Genomic DNA, 18,291 nt, shown 5'->3' with positions numbered 1-18,291 from the left:
TCCTCAATCTTTTTCAAAGCGGCCTCTGACTCCCTTTCCTCTTGCCCCACCCCCTGACTCAAAGTTAGCCAACCCTTAGCCTACGCGAGTTTGAAGGGTGGTGTGTGGAAAAGAAGAGAGGAGTGAAATTAAGTCACAGAACTCATGAGGGGCTGCAAAGCTCCTCGCCAATGCTCTGCTCCTTAAAAACTGGCCTCAGAAGGAGAATTAGAATAGGTAATAATGAAAGTTGCCAGGTGCCAGTGTCTTGCGCCTGTAATCCTAGCTACTCAGGAGGCTGAGATCTGAGGATCACAGTTCAAAGCCAGCCCGGGCAGGAAAGTCCGTGAGACTCTTATCTCCAGTAAACCACTCCGAAAACTGGAAGTGGCACAGTGGCTCAAGTGGTAGAGTGCTATCCTTGAGCTGCAGAGCTGAGGGACAGCCCAGGCCCAGAGTTCAAGCCCTATGATCAGAAAAAAAGAAAAGAAAAAAAAAAAGGAAAAGAAAGAGCTTTGACTCATCTCTCACCTGTCTAAAAAAATTGCCTCCCTCTATCTTCCTCTAGCTGACAAGAGAATAAGATGTATGTGTTATGTCCATTTTTCTCTGTACATCCCAGAGACTACCAGTAAGCAATCAGGGAAATCATGGATTCTCTCTGTCTGTCTCTCTCTGTCTCTGTCTCTGTCTGTCTGTCTCTCCCTCCCTCCCTCCCTCCCTCTCTCCCTCTTCCTCTCTCCCTCTTTCTTTGTGTTTATCCTGGGGCTTGAACTCAGGGCTTGGGCACTGTCCCTAAGCTTTTGCTCAAAGCTAGTGTGAGCCACAGTTCTACTTCCAGCTTTTGAGGAGTAGTTTATTGGAGATAAGAATCTCCTGGACTTTCTTGCCTGGGCTGGCTTTGAACTGTGATCCTCAGATCTTAGTATCCTGAGTAACTAGAGCCACAAGCATCTGGCAGATTCTCCTATCTTTATTTGACAGACAAGAAAAAGAAAGGCAGGTAAGAGGCCATATTGACTTGGCACTTAAACTCAAGCCTGTGTGCTTCTGGTCCTTCCCCCTCCCTTTTTTTTTTTTTTTTTTTTTTGTACTGGGGCTTGAACTCAGGGCTTTGAGTTTGCTTGGCTTTTGATTTTTTCACTTAAGGCTACCACTTGAACCACACCTCCACTCCTGGCTTTTTGCTCTTAATTGACTTTTTTTTGCCCAGGATGGCCTTGAACTGAGTGTCTCATAACTTAGTCTCCTGACTAGCTAGGATTACAGGTGACACTACTACCAGCACCTGGCTCTTTTGCTCGCCCTTCCTTCCTTCCTTCCTTCCTTCCTTCCTTCCTTCCTTCCTCCCTTCCTTCCTTCCTCCCTCCCTCCCTCCCTCCCTCCCTCCCTCCCTCCTTTCTTTCTTCTTTTCTTTCCTTCCTTCTTTCCTTCCTTCCTTCTGTCTGTCTGTCTGTCTGTTGTGGGGTTTGAATTGTGGGCCTGGGCATTGTCCCTGAGCTCTTCACTCAAGGTAAGCGCTCTATCATTGAACCACAGCACTACTTCCAGTTTTCTGGTGGTTTATTGGAGATAAGAGTCTCATGTATTTTCCTCTGTGGGCTGGCTCTGAACCTCGATCCTCAGATCTCAGCCTTCTGAGTAGCTATGGTTACGGTGTGAGCCACCAACACCTGGCCCTCTTTTGCATTTTCTACCTTTGTATTTTGAACCTTTTATTGGGACAGGGAGATGGATGTTGTCTTTTAGTATGTTGGCTGGAAGCTTAATTGAAGTATAGTTTTATTCATGGCAGGTACAAAGGAGCAAGCAGTTCTTAAAGGCCTAAGAAGGTTCCTTAGGACAGAGTTCTGGAGGCAAGGGTTGTCCTGTTCCCACATCTGTCCCTCAGCATGTCAGAGTTTCTGGAGCCACTCAAGCTCCCTTTCCCACAGAAAGGCTGCAAACCTTTTCCCTGCTTGAGAAACCAGGCTTGGGTTTCCCCAGCAGGATGGATGATGAGCTCGGCAAAAGGTCACTTCTAGCCTGGCATCTACTACCATTATGAAGCATGAAAAGCCTGTTCTATGGAAGACCCAGAGAAGCCACCAATCCAAAAATCTTCATAAAGTTCCATTAAAAAAAAAACTGATTAGAAAGCCAAACACCAGTGGCTTATGCCTATAATCCTAGCTACTCAGGAGGCTAAGATTCAAGAAACAAGGTTTGAAACTAACCCAGGCAGGAAAGTCTGTGAGACTCTTATCTTCAATTAATCAGCAAAATGTTTAACGAGGACCTATGGCTCAAGTGGTAGAGTGCTAGTCTTGAGCAAAAGAAACTCAGGGACAGTGCCCAGGCTCTGAGTTCAAGCCCCAGAACTGGCACAAAAAATAGAAATAAAAAATTATATTTATGGGGCTGGGAAGGTGGCTCAGTGGTAGAGCACTTGCCTTGCATGCTCAAGGCCCTGGTTCGATTCCTCAGCACCACATAAGAAAAAAGCCGGAAGTGGTGTTGTGTGGCTCAAGTGGTAGAGCACTAGCCTTGAGCTGAAGAGCTCAGGGACACACCCAGGCCCAGAGTTCAGGGCCCACGACCAGACCCAAAAAAAAAAAAAAAAAAAAAAAGGTATTTATTTGCCAATTCTTGGGCTTAAACTCAGGGCCTGGACACTATCTTTGAGCAAATGAGCTTCTTCTCAAGGCTAGCGCTGTAACCACTTGAGCCATAGTACCACTTCCAGATTTTTTTTTTATTGGTTATGGGGCTTGAACCCAGGGCCTGGGAACTGTCCCTGAGCCTCTTTGTGCTCAAGGCTAGTGTTCTACCACTTGAGCCACAGCCCCACTTCTAGGTTTTGAGTGGTTAATTGGAGATAAGAGTCTCAGGGACTTTTCTGCCTAAGCAAACTTCAAACCACAATCCTCAGGTCTCAGCCTCCTAAGTAGCAAGGTTTACAGGCTTGAGCCACCAGCACCCAGCTCACTTCCAGATTTTTCTTAGTAATTTATTGGAGATAGGAGTCTCATCAGCTGAGATTGTAGCTTAGGCAGGACTAGCATGCATGAAGCCCTGGGTTCAATGCCTCAGTACCACATAAACAGAAAAAGCCAGAAGTGGCACTGTGGCTCAAGTGGTAGAGTGCTAGCCTTGAGCAAAAGAATCTCAGGGACGGTGACCAGGCCCTGAGTTCAAGCCTCAGAACTGGCAAAAAAAAAAAAAATCTCATGGTCTTTCCTGCTTGGGCTGGCTTCAAACCAGGATTACAGGTGTGAGCCACCAGCACCTGGCCAAAAAAAAAAAAAAAACTAAAAATTGACATGTAAGGTATAGTACACAAGTAAGTAGTACACAAGTAAATAGTACACAAATAAATATAGTAAAAAGAAGTTTCATTTTTCTGCACAAATAACTAGGTTTCTTCTCTCCCCAGACACCATGGTCATTATTTCCTTGTGGAATCTTCTATAGAAAATTTCTGTACATTTGATTTTATATTTAAAATCATATATTTCCCAATGTATGAATGCGCTAAACCTATTTATAAATAGTTCTCTATCAGTGGACATTTACAGATGACAGATTTTTTTTTGTTTGTTTGTTTTTGTTTTGGTCGGTTGTGGGGCTTGAACTCTGGGCCTGGGTGACGTCCCTCACCTCTTTGGCTCAAGGCTAGCACTCTGTCGTTTAAGCCACAGTGCCACTTCTGATTTTTACTGCTTATGTGGTGCTGAGGAATTGAACTCAGTGCCTCATGCATGCAAGGCAAGCACTCTACCACTGAGCCACCTTCCCAGCCCCACAGATGACAGTTTTAACTTTCCTGGAGGGTGCTACAGAGGAGCTTTTGTGCTTGGTTTGTTTTTCTGATTACATGTTCACTAAAAGAATTTTTAAGTCCACACCATCCTATCATTCCCAACAGGAAAATATTTCTGTTCCACTTCTTCAAAAAGGAATGTTAGTATTTGTAGATGAGTCAAGTTATGCTCTAGGGATAGTCCAGAGAATACAGTTCTGACTCATTTGATGCCTTCTTAACAGAGAACTTTTGTGAAAGGGCCCTGCCCTGCATAGCTATGGTGGAGAAATGTCCTCATGCCCTAGCTTCTCCCACTGCTCCTCTTCTTCTTAAATGCCAACTAATTCCAACAGGGGGCGTGCCAGTCTTCCTGCACTGGGTTTACAGTACCAACAGAAAAACTCAGACTAGGAGTATGCCACTCATTTTAGTGAAAATAAGCAGTTTCTCTCTTAGTAATTGCATTCAGCATGCCATTGCTTGCATTCAGGTTATTGCTTTGCATTTTCCATTGCTCATTTTCCTTGATGAAAGGCACACTGTTTCATTATGTCATTTGAGCTGCTGAGAGAAAGACCAGAAAAGGGATTAAAAAGCAGATTAATAGCAAACAATTCCTTTGGCCCCAGGTAGAGACCACCAGGACACAACAATGTCAGCAGGCAGAATCTTAGTATTCTATCATATTCCATATTCCATCCATTTTTTGTGTGTGTTCAGTCCTGGGGCTTAAATTTAGGGCCTGGGCCCTGTCCCTTAGCTTTTTCATTCATAGGTGTGTTTTGCCAATTTAGTCACAGCTCCACTTCCAGATTTTTGGTGGTTAACTGGAGATAAGAGTCTCATGTAGCCGGGCGCTGGTGGCTCACGCCTGTAATCCTAGCTACTCAGGAGGCTGAGATCTGAGGATCTCGGTTCAAAGCCAGCCCGGGCAAGAAAGACCGTGAGACTCCTATCTCCAATAAACCACCAAAAAACCGGAAGTGGCGCTGTAGCTCAAGTGGTAGAGCGCTCACCTTGAGCTGAAGAGCTGAGGGACAACGCCCAGGCCCAGAGTTCAAGCCCCACGACCGACAAAAAAAAAAAAAAAGAGTCTCATGTACTCCTGCCTAGGACTAGCTTCAAACTGTGATCTTCAGGTCTCAATCTCCAGAGGAGCAAGACCATTATATCCCTCTTATACCTATGCTTATGTTCAATAAAGGACAACTATTTTCCAGGAACCAGCTACTGCATTAGGGATTTTAATGTTGATAAATAAGGTTTACTCATTTTTGTGGAGATATAGCATAGCAAGAGAGACTGGAGCATAGGTTATCTGTTATGAAATTAGTGTAGCAGCTTAGAGAAGGTAGTCACTACTTCTAGGGGAGTTGGAGAGGGTTCATGGATAGGGGGAATCTCTAGATATAAAAGAAGAGACCCTCCTCTCACAAGCCTGGTAACAACGTGAGGTGTGAAAGTACACTGTGAAGAAATCGAGCACTGTTCATCTCCTCTTATCATGGTTCTGTTCTCCTTCTTATCAGTTTACATAAGGGAAAAGCAGCCAAAGGGATGATATGTTCCACTCAGCTCTGGAAGAACCCTGGAGATACAGTATGTTTTGTTAATAATAAACTGTTGGCATGGATGATGTGTCTTCATGTCAGAGAAACCGCAGTAGCCCTCAGCAGCTGGCTCACAGCTGTCACAAACAGCAGGGATTTTTTTTCTTGCCAGTTTATATAAAGGCATTTTTTGTTGTTGTTGTGGGTTGTGGGGCTTGAACTCTGGGCCTGGGTGCTGTCCCTCAGCTCTTCAGCTCTAGGCGAGCGCTCTACCACTTGAGCTACAGTGTCACTTCCGGTTTTCTGGTAGTTTATTGGAGCTAGGAGTCTCACAGTCTCTCCTGCCCGGGCTGGCTTTGAACCGTGATCCTCAGATCTCAGTCTCCTGAGTAGCTAGGATTATAGGCGTGAGCCACCAGCGCCCGGCTAAAGGCACTATTTTTTGTCTCTATGGTACATACAAAAACTCCCCATAGGGGGCTAGGAAGGTGGCTTAGTGGTAGAGCGCTTGCCTTGCATGCCTGAGGCCCTGGGTTCGATTCCTCAGCACCACATAAGAAAAAAACCGGAAGTGGCACTGTGGCTCAAGTGGTAGAGCGCTAGCCTTGAGTTGAAGAGCTGAGGGACAGCACCCAGGCCCAGAGTTCAGGCCCCACGACCGGACCCAAAAAACAAGAACAACAACAAAAAAAAAAACTCCCCATACTACTTGTATATTTCTCTCCCTCAAAAGAGGTGACATGACTCATGCCTGTAATCTCATCTATTGAGGAGGAATAGGTAGGAGGCTCATGCTCTGAAGCCAGCAGGAACAAAAAGCAGGAGTCTGTATCTGAAAGATAATTAAAGCAAAGAAGGTGGGGGATGTGGCTTAAGTGGTAGAGCACTTTCCTAGAGGAGAGGCCATGAGTATAGTATTCTGATTTTCAAGAGAGACATGCCAACACTCAATCAACTAAGCTAGGAGTTTTTATTAGCAGCGTGGTGACTATACCCCACTATTTGGGTAGTAGAATGCAGTGAAGTCTTTTTTAAAGGAAAAACCATACATGGGGGATGAGGGGGTTGTAAAGGCAAGCAAGCAGATTTATAGAAGGAAAACATAACCTTTAGCTGCAGAAGTAGAAGCAAAACACAGTCTTGAGTTGGTCAGCATGACCATTATTTAATTACAAAAGCAAAAACATAACCTTGAGTAGGGGTAGCCAGGCACCAGTGGCTCATGCCTGTAATCCTAGCTACTCAAGAGGCTGAGATCCTCAAAGCCAGCCCCAGGTAGGAAAGTCTGTGAGACTATCTCCAAATAACCACCAGAAAACCAGAAGTAGCACTGTGGATCAAGTGGTAGAGTGCTAGCCTTGAGTTGACGAGTTCAGGGATAGTGCCCAGGCCCAAAATCAAGCTCCATAACCGACCTACCAAAACAACAACAACCTTGAGTAGGGGTAGTGTATCTATATATTTTAATTATTATTTTTTGTAGGTTGTGGGGCTTGAACTTTGGGCCTGGGCACTGTCCCTCAACTCTCACAAGGTGAGCATTCTACCACTTGGGCAACAGTGCCACTTCTGGTTTTCTGAGTGGTTTATTAGAGATGAGAGTCTCACACGCTTTCCTGCCCTGGGTTGGTTTTGAACTGCGATCCCCAGATCTCGACCTCCTGAGTAGCCAAGATTATAGGTGTGAGCCACGCTGAGGTAGTATATTTTAAATCCCAAAAACATTAGAAACTCATTCCCATGGTTGGAGGTGCACTGAAATTTTCTTTTTCTTTTTGTTGGTTGTGGGGCCTGAACTCTGGGCCTGGGTGCTGTCCTTGAGCTTTTCAGCTCAAGGCTAGTGCTCTACCACTTGAGCCACAGTGCCACTTCTGGCTTTTTCTGCTTATGTGGTGCTGAGGAATCGAACCCAGGGCCTCATACATACAAGGTAGGCATTCTACCACTGAGCCACCTTCCCAGCCCTGAAATTTTCTTTACAGAAATTATTTTTAGTATAAGTTCCTGACTGATATAGCAACTCAGTACAGCTGGTGATAAGCCTCAAAGCTGTCAGTGGCCTTTAAAAAAGTTTGTGATGGGGCTGGGAAGGTGGCTCAGTGGTAGAGCGCTTGCCTTGCATGCATGAGGCCCTGGGTTCCATTCCTCAGCACCACATAAGCAGAGAAAAAAAAATCCGGAAGTGGTGCTATGGCTCAAGTGGTAGCACACTAGACTTGAGCTGAAGAGCTGAGGGACAGTGCCCAGGCCTAGAGTTCAGGCCCCAGGACCAGACCAAAATAAAAATAAATAAAAAATAAGAAAGTTTCTGATAAACTGCAAAGCTGCCAGGTTGGTAAACTTGAGTGAGGGAGAGATGTTCTTTTTCTTTTTTCTTTTTATTTATTTATTTACTTTTTTGGGTCTGGTCGTGGGGCCTGAACTCTGGGCCTGGGCGCTGTCCCTGAGCTCTTCAGCTCAAGGCTAGCACTCTACCACTTGAGCCACAGCGCCACTTCCGGCTTTTTCTTTTTGCTTATGTGGTGCTGAGGAATCGAACCCAGGGCCTCATGCCTGCAAGGCAAGTGCTCTACCACTGAGCCACCTTCCCAGCCCTCTTTTTCTTTTTAGCAAGGATGGAAAAGGCTTAGGCTGACTACTGGCCATTTGAGTTGGAGTTAATAATCAATAATTTTGTTCTGTTTCTGATCTTGCATTTTATAGGGAGTTCAACTGAAAAATAAGTTGAATAAATAAGGGGGCCAACTACAGAGGCTCATGCCTTTGATACTAGCTATTTGAGAGGCAGAGATAGGATAATCATGGCTCAAGGACACTCCAGGCAAAAGTTAGGAGACTAAATGAGCTGGGGGCTCATTTCTGTAATCTCAAATACTCAGGAGATAATCGTCAAGAGGATTAAGATTTTAGGACAGCCTGGTACCCGTGGCTCACACTTGTGATCCTAGGTACATCAGGAAGCTGATATCTTGAGGATCGTGTTCAAAGCCAGCCTGGGCTGGCTGGTCAGTCTGTGAGACTCTTATCTCCAATTAACCACCAGAAAACTGGAAGTGGTGCTGTGGCTCAACTGGTAGAGTTCTTGCTTTGAGCTGAAGAGCTCAGGGACACCAAGACAGAATCCAGGCCCAGAGTTCAAGCCCCACAACTGACAAAAAAAGAAAAGAAAAAAGAAAAGAAAAAAGCTAGCACAATTCCATTTCAACAAACAAACTGGGCAAGTTAGATACACCTGTATAATCAGGAAGACATAAGTAGGATAAAGGTGTGAGGCCAGCTGGGGCAAAAGCATGAAAAACAAATTAAAAGAGCTGGATAATGTGACTTAAGTGGTAGAGTACTTACAAGAACTAAGCCCTGGGGCTGGGAAGGTGGCTCAGTGGTAGAGCGCTTGCCTTGCATGCATGAGGCCCCAGTTCGATTCCTCAGCACCAATAAGCAAAAAGAAAAAAGCCGGAAGTGGCGCTGTGGCTCAAGTGGTAGAGCGCTAGCCTTCAGCTGAAGAGCTGAGGGACAGAGCCCAGGTCCAGAGTTCAGGCCCCACAACCGGACCCCCCAAAAGAAAAAAAAAAGAACTAAGCCCTAGCTGGCTCTGTTAGCTCATCCCTATAATTCTAACTACATCAGGAGACTGAAAAGAAAAGATGATGAAGTGCTAGGGGCATGACTCAGTGGTATCACACCGGCCTGTCAAGCTAAGGCTTTGAGTTCAAACCTAGTACCATCAAAAAATGTTTAAATTCTTCCTAAATCATTTGAGTAATGATAACCTAATATACCTTACCATCTCCAGATACTTTAGTGTGTGCAGGGTCAGTGTGTGTGTGTGTGTGTGTGTGTGTGTGTGTGTGTGTGTGTGTGTGTGTGTGTGTGTGTGTGTGTGTGTGTGTGTGTGTGTGTGTGTGTACACATGCCCCAAGACTGGGGTTTAAAATTTAAACTCAGGGCCTTTTGAATTTGCTTAGCATTTTCTGCTTCAGTTGGCACTCTATAACTTAAGCCATACCACCTCCAGTTTTTTGGTGGTTAATTAGAGAAAGGAGTCTCACAGGCTTTGCTGCCCAGGCTAGCTTCAAACTGCGATCCTCAGATCTCTGCCTCCTGAGTCCCTTTTGATTATGAAGTAGCCAACTAACCTAATTGTAAACACTACCTCTTTTAGTTTAAACCCATTTTAAATCCATTTAGAACTTCTCTCTCAGTCTTTAATGGATACAGCAACAGTCTGTTGCCAGGGGCCAGTCAGAGGCCCCTGGGAGTTATAGAAAGTTGTGTCTTGGGGAAAATATGAGTCACTTTACAGATGTACAGCTGGACTCTCACTCCCAGAGCATAATGGAAATGTGGAAATCACAGTGGAGCTCCAGTAATCTATATCCCAACAAGAGTTCAGGCTCTTCCTGTTCTATTATATTGTGACATGGAAACACTGTTTCCTGGGGAAAGAGTCAGATGCTACTAGTGAAGTACACACAGCTGCTAACCCTGTACTTGGCTTGCAGAGACCACCTTGTTTAGAGATTTGGAAGATCTGATTCTGATCAGAAACTTGAAAGAAAAGGTCTTCTCTCTTTAAATTAAAAAGAATTTTAAAAATAATTTTTTTCTGGCCAAGTATTGGTAGTTTACACCTGTAAATTCTAGCTGCTCAGGAAACCAAGATCTGAAGATCCCAGTTCAAAGCTAGTTTGGGCAAACAAATCTGAAAGATTTTTTTTTTGGGGGGGGGGGGTCCAGTCGTGGGGCCTGAACTCTGGGCCTGGGCGCTGTCCCTCAACTCTTCAGCTCAAGGCTAGCGCTCTACCACTTGAGCCACAGCGCCACTTCTGGCTTTTTTTTCTTTTTGCTTATGTGGTGTTGGGGAATCGAACCCAGGGCCTCATGCATGCAAGGCAAGCACTCTACCACTGAGCCACCTTCCCAGCCCAAATCTGAAAGATTTTTATCTCCAATTAACCACTAAAAAAGTCAGAAGTGGAGTTGTGCCTCAAGTGATAGAGTGCTAGCCTTGAACAAAGCAACTCAAAGACAGCACCTAGGCTCTGAGTTCAGAATAGCCTCCTGCTCCCCTCCCCACCCCCCAGCCAAAAAAAAAAAAAAAAAAAAGGTGGATTAGTGTTGTAGCTTAGTTTGAAAGTACTTGCTTAGCATTTATAAAGCCCTGGATTCTATCTTTAGCACGTAATTTTTTTTTTTTTGGGGGGGGGGGTCCGGTCGTGGGGCCTGAACTCTGGGCCTGGGCGCTGTCCCTCAGCTCTTCAGCTCAAGACTAGTGTGCTACCACTTGAGCCACAGTGCCACTTCCGGCTTTTTCCTTTTTGCTTATGTGGTACTGAGGAATCGAACCCAGGGCCTCAGGCATGCAAGGCAAGCGCTCTACCACTGAACCACCTTCCCAGCCTGTAATAATTTTTTTTTTTTTTTAAATAAGAGCTTTAACTCAGGGCTAGAAAAAAATTTTTTTGTGTGTGTGCTAGTACTGAGGCTTGAACTCAAGGCTTCATACTCTGGCTTTTCCACTCAAGGCTAGCATTCTACCACTTAAGCCACAGCTCCATTTTTGGCTTTTTGGTGGTTAATTGGAGATAATAGTCTTGTAAACCTTCCCGTCTAGGCTGGCTTTGAACCTTGAGCCTCAGATCTCAGCCTGTAGCTAGGATTACAGGCATGAGCCACTAGCACCTGGTATCAGCCCCCCCCCCAGCCTTTTTTTTTTTTTTTTTTGCCACTCCTGGGGCTTGAACTCAAGGCCTGGGCACTGTCCCTGAGCTTCTTTTGCTCAAGGCCAGCACTCTACCACTTGAGCCACAGCACCACTTCTGGCTTTTTTGTTTATATGGTATTGAGGAATCGAACCCAGGGCTTCAAGCATGCTAGGTAAGCACTCTACCATGAAACCACATCCCCAGCCCTTTATCTCCTTTTAATAGAGGGATTTAGGCTAATTATTACTGGTATATAAATAGATAGTTTGCATTTCAAGTTCACTTACTTGTTTATCACAGAAGGATTAAGTCTAATTTCTACAGGAAAACCTTTGCAATCAGAGAAACTATGTATAGTGGGCAAATGATAAAGTTGAATCTTTTTTTTTTTTTTTTTGAGTTGGTTGTGGGGCTTGAACTCTGGGCCTGGGCACTGTCCCTCAGCTCTTCAGCTCAAGGTGAGTGCTCTACCGCTTGAGCCACAGTGCCACTTCTGGTTTTCTGAGTGGTTTTTTGGAGATAAAAGTTTCTCAGACTTTCCTGCCTGGCTGGCTTTGAACTTCCATCCTCAGATCTCAGCCTCCTAAGTAGCTAGGATTACAGGCATAAGCCACCAGCGCCCAGCTTGAATTTCTTTTTAAAATCGTTCACTGGAGCTAGCAATGTAGGTCACTGGTTGAGCACATGTTTAGCATGCATAAAACCCTGTTAGAGCCCCAGTACTTCAAAAAATGAAAACGAATTGTTTACTGTTCTATAGGGTGTGTGTGTGTGTGTGTGTGTGTGTGTGTGTGTGTGTGTGTGTGTGTGTGTGTGTGTGTGTGTGTGTGTGTGTGTGTGTGTGTGTGTGTGTGTGTGTGTGTGTGTGTGTGTACCAGTTTTGGGGCTTGAACTCAGGGACTGGGCAGTTTTGTTGCTTTAGGCTAGCATTTCACACCCCCACTCCAGGTGGGGTCTTCAGGACTTGCTTTTCAGTTACTTTTTTTCTATTTTGACAGGCACAGAGTTTGAACTCAGGACCTCATACTGACACTTTACCACTGGAACCCCACTCCCAGTCAATTATGATTCCATTTAATGAACTCTGAGTGAGACTATCTATGGAGGCAGAGGTGGATTAATTATTTACAGGTATTAGGGACTGGGAGAACGGAAGAGGAGAAGACAATGTTGAATCTTATTACCTGATCCCCAGGCTCCTGGAAGATGGTAAAAAAAAATTAAAGAAATTTGCTGCCATCCCCCTCCCCTTCCTCCCTCACCCCCCCGCCCCCCCCCCCCTAGTTTTGGGGCCTGAACTCTGACTCTGGGTCTGGACACTTGAGCTCTTAAGCTCAAGGCTAGAGCTCTACCATTTGAGCCACAGTGCCACTTTCTGGCTTTTTCCGCTTATTTGGTCCTGAGGAATTGAACCCAGGGCCTCATGCTTGCGAGGCAAGCACTCTACCACTGAGCCACATTCCCAGCCCCCCCTTTTTTTAATGTTCTGGTAACTAATTCACATAAAGTACCTCTGTTTTCCATATAAATCACAGATGTCCCCTTGGAGACAGGACACAGATTGTTTCCTTAGGACAGAGATAGATCTTTGTAAAGCCCATTGTTTCCCTCACAAATGATTAGGTGATCTGCTTGAATCCACTGATCGCTCAGAACAAAGTTCTGGAGAGCCAAACCTTCCTGAAGCCTCTTCAGCCTTTCTGATAGGGTCCTGAACTTTGGCCCAGGCTTCCTCAGCTTGAGCCAGGGCAGAGCCAGCCCATCCGGAAAATTGGCTGGCCTCAGAGGCAAACATTCTTATTCTTCTCTATCACAGCAGAGTTCATACCATTTTCCACACCTGGCTCTTTGTGGCTTTCTTTACCTCTCTTGATAAAAGGAAAATTTTCCTTGCCTAGCCCTTGAGATGCTTGCAGTCCTTAGGATCACAGCCTTCTCCTCCTCTTCCTCTCTCTCTCCCTCTCTCTCTGGTGCTAATCCTGGAACTTCAACTCAGGGGCCTGATTTTTTTTTTTTTTAACTTGGCTAACACTCTACAATTTGAACCATAGCTCCACTTCCAGCTTTTTGGATTGTTAATTGGAAATAAGAGTCTCAGGGGCTTTCCTTTCTGGACTGTCTTTGAACTGCAATCCTCAGATCTTAACCTACTGAGTAGCTAAGATTACAGGCACCACCAGTGCACAATTGAAGTAGTCTCTTTTATTACTTCACTCCAAGTTCCTCAAAATAACACTCTGCTTTTACTTTTTTAAATTTTTTTTTCTTTTACTTTCAAAGCTTGTGTTTATAATACTTTTGTGTGTGTGTGTAAAAAGCAAAGACTTCATAATAGATTTTGTGGGCTGGGAAGGTGGCTCAGTGGTAGAATGCTTGCCTTGCATGCATGAGGCCCTGGGTTCGATTCCTTAGCACCACATAAGCAGAAAAAGCCAGAAGTGGTGCTGTGGCTCAAGTGGTAGAGTGCCAGCCTTGAGCTGAAGAGCTGAAGAGCTGAGGGACAGGGCCCAGGTCGAGTTCACGCCCCATGACAGACAAAATAAATAAATAAATAAATAAATAAATTGAGGTTTCCTTTGATGCTTAAAAAGTGTTTGTTTTTTCTTTTCCTTTTTTTGTTTGCTAGTCCTGGGGCTTGAGCTCAGGACCTGGATGCTGTCCCTGAGTCTCTTTGTGCTTTACCATTTGAGCCACAGTGCCATTTCTGGCTTTTTCTGAGTAGTTTATTGGAAATAAGAGTCTCTTAGACTTTCCTGCCCAGGGCTAGCTTCTAACAGCAATCCTTAGATCTTAGCGTCCTTGTAGCTAGGATTACAGACATGAGCCGCTAGCGCCCAGCTGATTTTTATCTTTTACTATACTAATGGTTATATGGACAAGGAGATGTAAGCATAAAGCATGTGACATTTTATGCAACCCTCATAACTCTTGTGATAGACACATGAGGTAGGGAGAGTTTTAGCTTGTGGGACTTAATGCACTGCACAGCTAGGGATGTGGCTCAAGTGGAAGAACATCTGTCTAGCAAGTGTGAAGCCCTGAATTCAAATCCAAGTACCACATAAAAAAATTGTGCAAAAAGCCTTTCCAAAAAAAATGAATTTTAAGATGGGTGCCAGTGGACTAGCTACTCAGGAGCCTGAGCTCTGAGAATCACAATTTGAAGCAGCCTACCCAGAAAAATCCATGATACTTTTTTTTTTTGGTCAGCTGTGGGGCTTGAACTCAGGGCCTGGGTGCTGTTTCTGAGCACTATCTGCTCAAGATTAATGCTCCACCACTTGAGCCACAGCACCACTTCTAGTGGTTAGTTGGAGATAAGAGTCTCATGGACTGGGGCTGGGAAGATGGCTCAGTGGTAGAGCGCTTGCCTTGTATGCCTGAGGCCCTGGGTTTGATTCCTCAGCACCACATAAGCAAAAAAGAAAAAAGCCGGAGTGGTGCTGTGGCTCAAGTGGTAGAGCGCTAGCCTTGAGCTGAAGAGCTGAGGGACAACGCCCAGGCCCAGAGTTCAGGCCCCACAATGAACCCCCGCCCCCCCCCCCCCAAAAAAAAAAAGAGTCTCATGGACTTTCCTGCCCAGGCTGGCTTTGAACTGCAATCCTCAGATCTCAGCCTCGAGTAGGATTACAGGCAGGATCCAGCAGCACCTGGTACAGGTACTGCTTTTAAGCATACACACGCATGCACACAGACACACACACATAAAGACTTGTGGCAGCAGATGAAAGGAAAAGGAGAGAATATACTTTCAAGGAAGCCAGGAAAGCAGTTCAAAGGGAAAGGCTATGAAAAAAGTTGTGGTTAGCAAGCATTTGACTAAGGGTAATTCTTTTTTTTAAAGTCTCTGAGGAAGGAAGTGACAGTAATTGTGTAATAGTTTCCTAAAACTTGGCAGGTTTTCAAATGTGGGTCCCTATCTGCCTTGTCAGGAAAGTTGAGAGACACAGGAAGCAAGGAAAAGAGTATGACTGTTCAGATGTTGCTTCTCAAGAAAACTTCAATGAAGTCAACTTGTGTCTTCACTCACCCAACAAGAGAGAAGATTCCAATAAAATGTCCATATTTGTCCTTTGGTTTTTTTTTTTTTTAATGTAGGCTTGTAAATCAAGGTTGACAACGTTTTTGCCAGGCAGACAAAAAATTTTTAAGTCTCAGTTTTTTTTTTTTTTTTTTTTTTTTTTTTAATATTTCCCTTATTACACTTGAATCTAAAAAGGATTCCACCACCCACGGGCTGAATAACCAGTTTTCCAAGTTCTTACTGATATGCTTCTGGTTATTACAAACCCAAGAATTCTGCTCCTTTCAAACAGAAAAGGAAAGGGACTCATCATTAATATTTGAGAAGGCGGTTTGGAAAATAATCGGCATCATTTGGCATTTAAAAATTATTCTCTTTAATAAGTTTGAGCAACTGCAAACCCCTAAGTGGTCAAATAGACTCACAAGTATCTATCTACCAAAGAAGGTTAAAAATAAGACTTTCAAAACCAGGCACTGGTGGCTCACTCCTGTAATGCTAGCTACTCAGGAGGCTGAGATCTTAAGATCGAGACTGGAAGTCGCCTGGGCAGAAAAGTCGGTGGGAATCTTATCTTCAATTAACTACCTCCCAAACCGGAAGTGGAGCAGTAGTGGCGGGCCAGCCTTGAAAGAAAAGGCTAAAAGACAGTAATAGCCAGACCCTGAGTTCTAGCCCCAGTCCTGGCACATACACACACACATGAGATGACTTTTCCAATTTATGGTCTTTAAAGGTTTTTCCTCCTAAGAGAAAATGTAGATCTAGTTGCTGGAAGAAACACACCATGTACTTTAAGAAAGGTTTTCATGTTTAAGTGGAATGGACCATTTCATAGGATCTCTGGGAACCAATTTTTTTTTTTTAATAAAGCAGGTACGCAGTCTTGCCTGAAAGAGAAGGATTAGAGACAAAGGACTGAAAATTCTCAGGGACCCCAAACATCAAAGCCTGGCACCACCGGCCCCGCCCCACAACCCTCCCAGCTGGAGTCACCGGATTGGGATCAAGATGGCGTCACTAGCATGAGACTCGCCCGCGCCCCTGCAACTCCGCACTGCGGCAGCCCCAGCGAGACAACACCTGATTGGTCAACGTCGATGAGATCATCCTGTGGGCGGGGCTCTGTGGTGGTGGCGCGGGGGCGGTGCCTCGCTGACGCACGCACGTCGAGGCGCTTCTGCCCTGAGCCGAGGAGGAGGAGGTGGAGAAGGAGGAGATCGCGGCTGCTGTGGCGGCGGCGGCAGGGCCTGAGGTGGGAGGTGAGCGTGGGTTGTAGGTGTAATGCGTCCTAGAGCGGCCTTTGAGGGACGCAGAAACCTTTCCTAATATTCCTCTGGCCTGTCAGAAAGAATCAGTAGCGGTCTTAGGTCGCTGGGAGAAAGTGGGGGTTCACCCCTTTTGGGTACCCCTGTCTGTAAGCTGAGGAGCTGGAGGGTCACTGTCGGGTGGAGGACCTGAGTCCCCCTCTCCCCCCCACCCCCGCCCCACCGTGCTAGAGAGAGGCGAAAGGATTGAAGGTATGGGGTAAGGCAGAAGAATTCAAGGATGGGGGTTCCTTCGATGTGGTTTTCTTTTAGTTTTTTTAACCTGCCGGAGAGATAGGGTTGCGGGGTCCAGAGAATTCCTGCTTTTCTCTGGGCAGAGAGGAAATGGAGCAGGTGAATTAGTACCTCGCTAGGGCTGGAGGACTGGATTCTTGGAGGCGGTGGGGTTCTTAGAAGCGGGCGCGCGGGATGTGTGTGTATGGGAGCAATATTTGGACTCCTATTTTTACAGAATTGCTATTGCTTATTTCGTTGTGCGACAACATCCCCCCCCCCAAAAAAAAAACAAACCTCTTTGGCTAAATTCGCTTTCTGTTTGACTTCGTTGGGGCGAGGGTAGAGATGATCTCAGAGGACATCCTTGGAGACTGTCATTATCGGCAGCCCCTGAACTATAATGGTCAGGCATTAATTGGATGTTTTGAAGTTGTGGAACGAATCTTGGTTGAAGGTGGAGGGCTGGTAGAGGCTGGTTTGGACGATTCAGATACCTACCTCATCTCTTGAGAAACCGTTGTTTTTTAGATGAGCGTGTTGTCTTGTCGCCCTTAAACATCACAAGCACAATGTTGTTCAGATTTCTCAAAATGGTCTCCCTGTCTTCCAGAAAGAGTACATCTTCCTTTGATGTCAGTCTCCCCCTATGTCATGTGCCATACGGGATGTGGGTGACCTTGTGACATTAAAAATGGTGTATATGTTTGCTGAGGTTAGATACTGTACAATCTGTGCCTTAGATTAGCTGATGGAGGTTAAAGAATGCGCAGTTTCAGGACCACTGATAGCGCCAGTTTTCTTTCATATCCAACAACTTGTAAAATAGATGGAAAAATTGTAAAATAGATGGAAAACGCCACCTTTATTGCTCATGTATGAGATTTGGCATATGGAAGAAGATACTTACTTACCTTGAAAATGAGATGAGAAACAGCTCTTGGGATAGAAAGCCTTTTCTCTGTGGCTTATTAAAATTGCTTTGTCATTACTAATGTGTTCTGTCTGATTTGATTTCAAAGTGAGCTTAATATGCTGACTGCCTCTTTTTTATTTATTATTATTTTAATTTAATTTATTTATTTGTTCTATGTCAGTTGTAGGCCTGAACTCTGGGCCTGGGCGCTGTCCTTCAGCTCTTCAGCTCAAGGTGAATGCTCTACCACTTGAGCCACAGGGCCACTTCCGGCTTTTTCTGCTTATGTGGTGCTGAGGAGTTGAACCCAGGACCTTATGCATGCAAGGCAAGCACTCTACCACTGAGCCACCTTCTCAGCCCTATTTATTATTATTTTTTAATAATTTTTTATTGCCAGCTTGAACTCTGGGCTAAAATTAGAGATGGTCTCTTACAGACTTTCCTTTCTGGGCTGGCTTTGAACTGCCATTCTCAGATCTCAATCTCCTGAGTAGGTAGGATTACAGGCATGAGCCACCTGTGCTGGCTCATGTTTGAATTCTTCAGAGGGAAATAGTGTTTTCTGAAGAGATTAAATCCTTTATAAAAGTAAGGTAGTATTGGCACTTTGGTTGATGAAAATGGGCATTGTCAGCTGATAATTCACAGTGCAGACATCTTTTATAAGAGGGTAATCAAGGTATGATCTATTTTTGTTCAAGGAAACAACAACAAAAAAAACCCAAAAAACCAAAATAGAACCAACACTGCAGTGCCTCATAATACTGTGTCCAGGGTGAAAGAGCTGTT

General features: G+C 44.9%; 1 protein-coding gene across 8 annotated transcripts in view; it reads left to right on the top strand.

Annotated features, from left to right (window-relative positions):
• The first annotated feature begins 16,214 nt into the window (after positions 1-16,214).
• Atp6v0a1 (ATPase H+ transporting V0 subunit a1) overlaps positions 16,215-18,291 on the top strand; it is a 69,943-nt gene continuing 67,866 nt past the window's right edge. For 5 of the 8 annotated variants that reach the window (XM_070028004.1, XM_070028003.1, XM_070028002.1 and 2 more), the window contains exon 1: positions 16,221-16,304. The gene's annotated coding sequence lies outside the window, so the exon portion shown is untranslated. Of the gene's footprint in view, positions 16,305-16,408; positions 16,563-17,680; positions 17,828-18,291 lie in introns of those variants that run through there. The other 3 variants (XM_070027998.1, XM_070027999.1, XM_070028001.1) reach the window with 3 other exon arrangements.

Source organism: Dipodomys merriami, unplaced genomic scaffold (assembly GCF_024711535.1).
Source record: "Dipodomys merriami isolate MVZ:Mamm:240054 unplaced genomic scaffold, mDipMer1.0.p SCAF_19, whole genome shotgun sequence".
Lineage (NCBI taxonomy): Eukaryota > Metazoa > Chordata > Mammalia > Rodentia > Heteromyidae > Dipodomys > Dipodomys merriami.
This window is presented reverse-complemented; position numbering and strand designations above follow the sequence as displayed.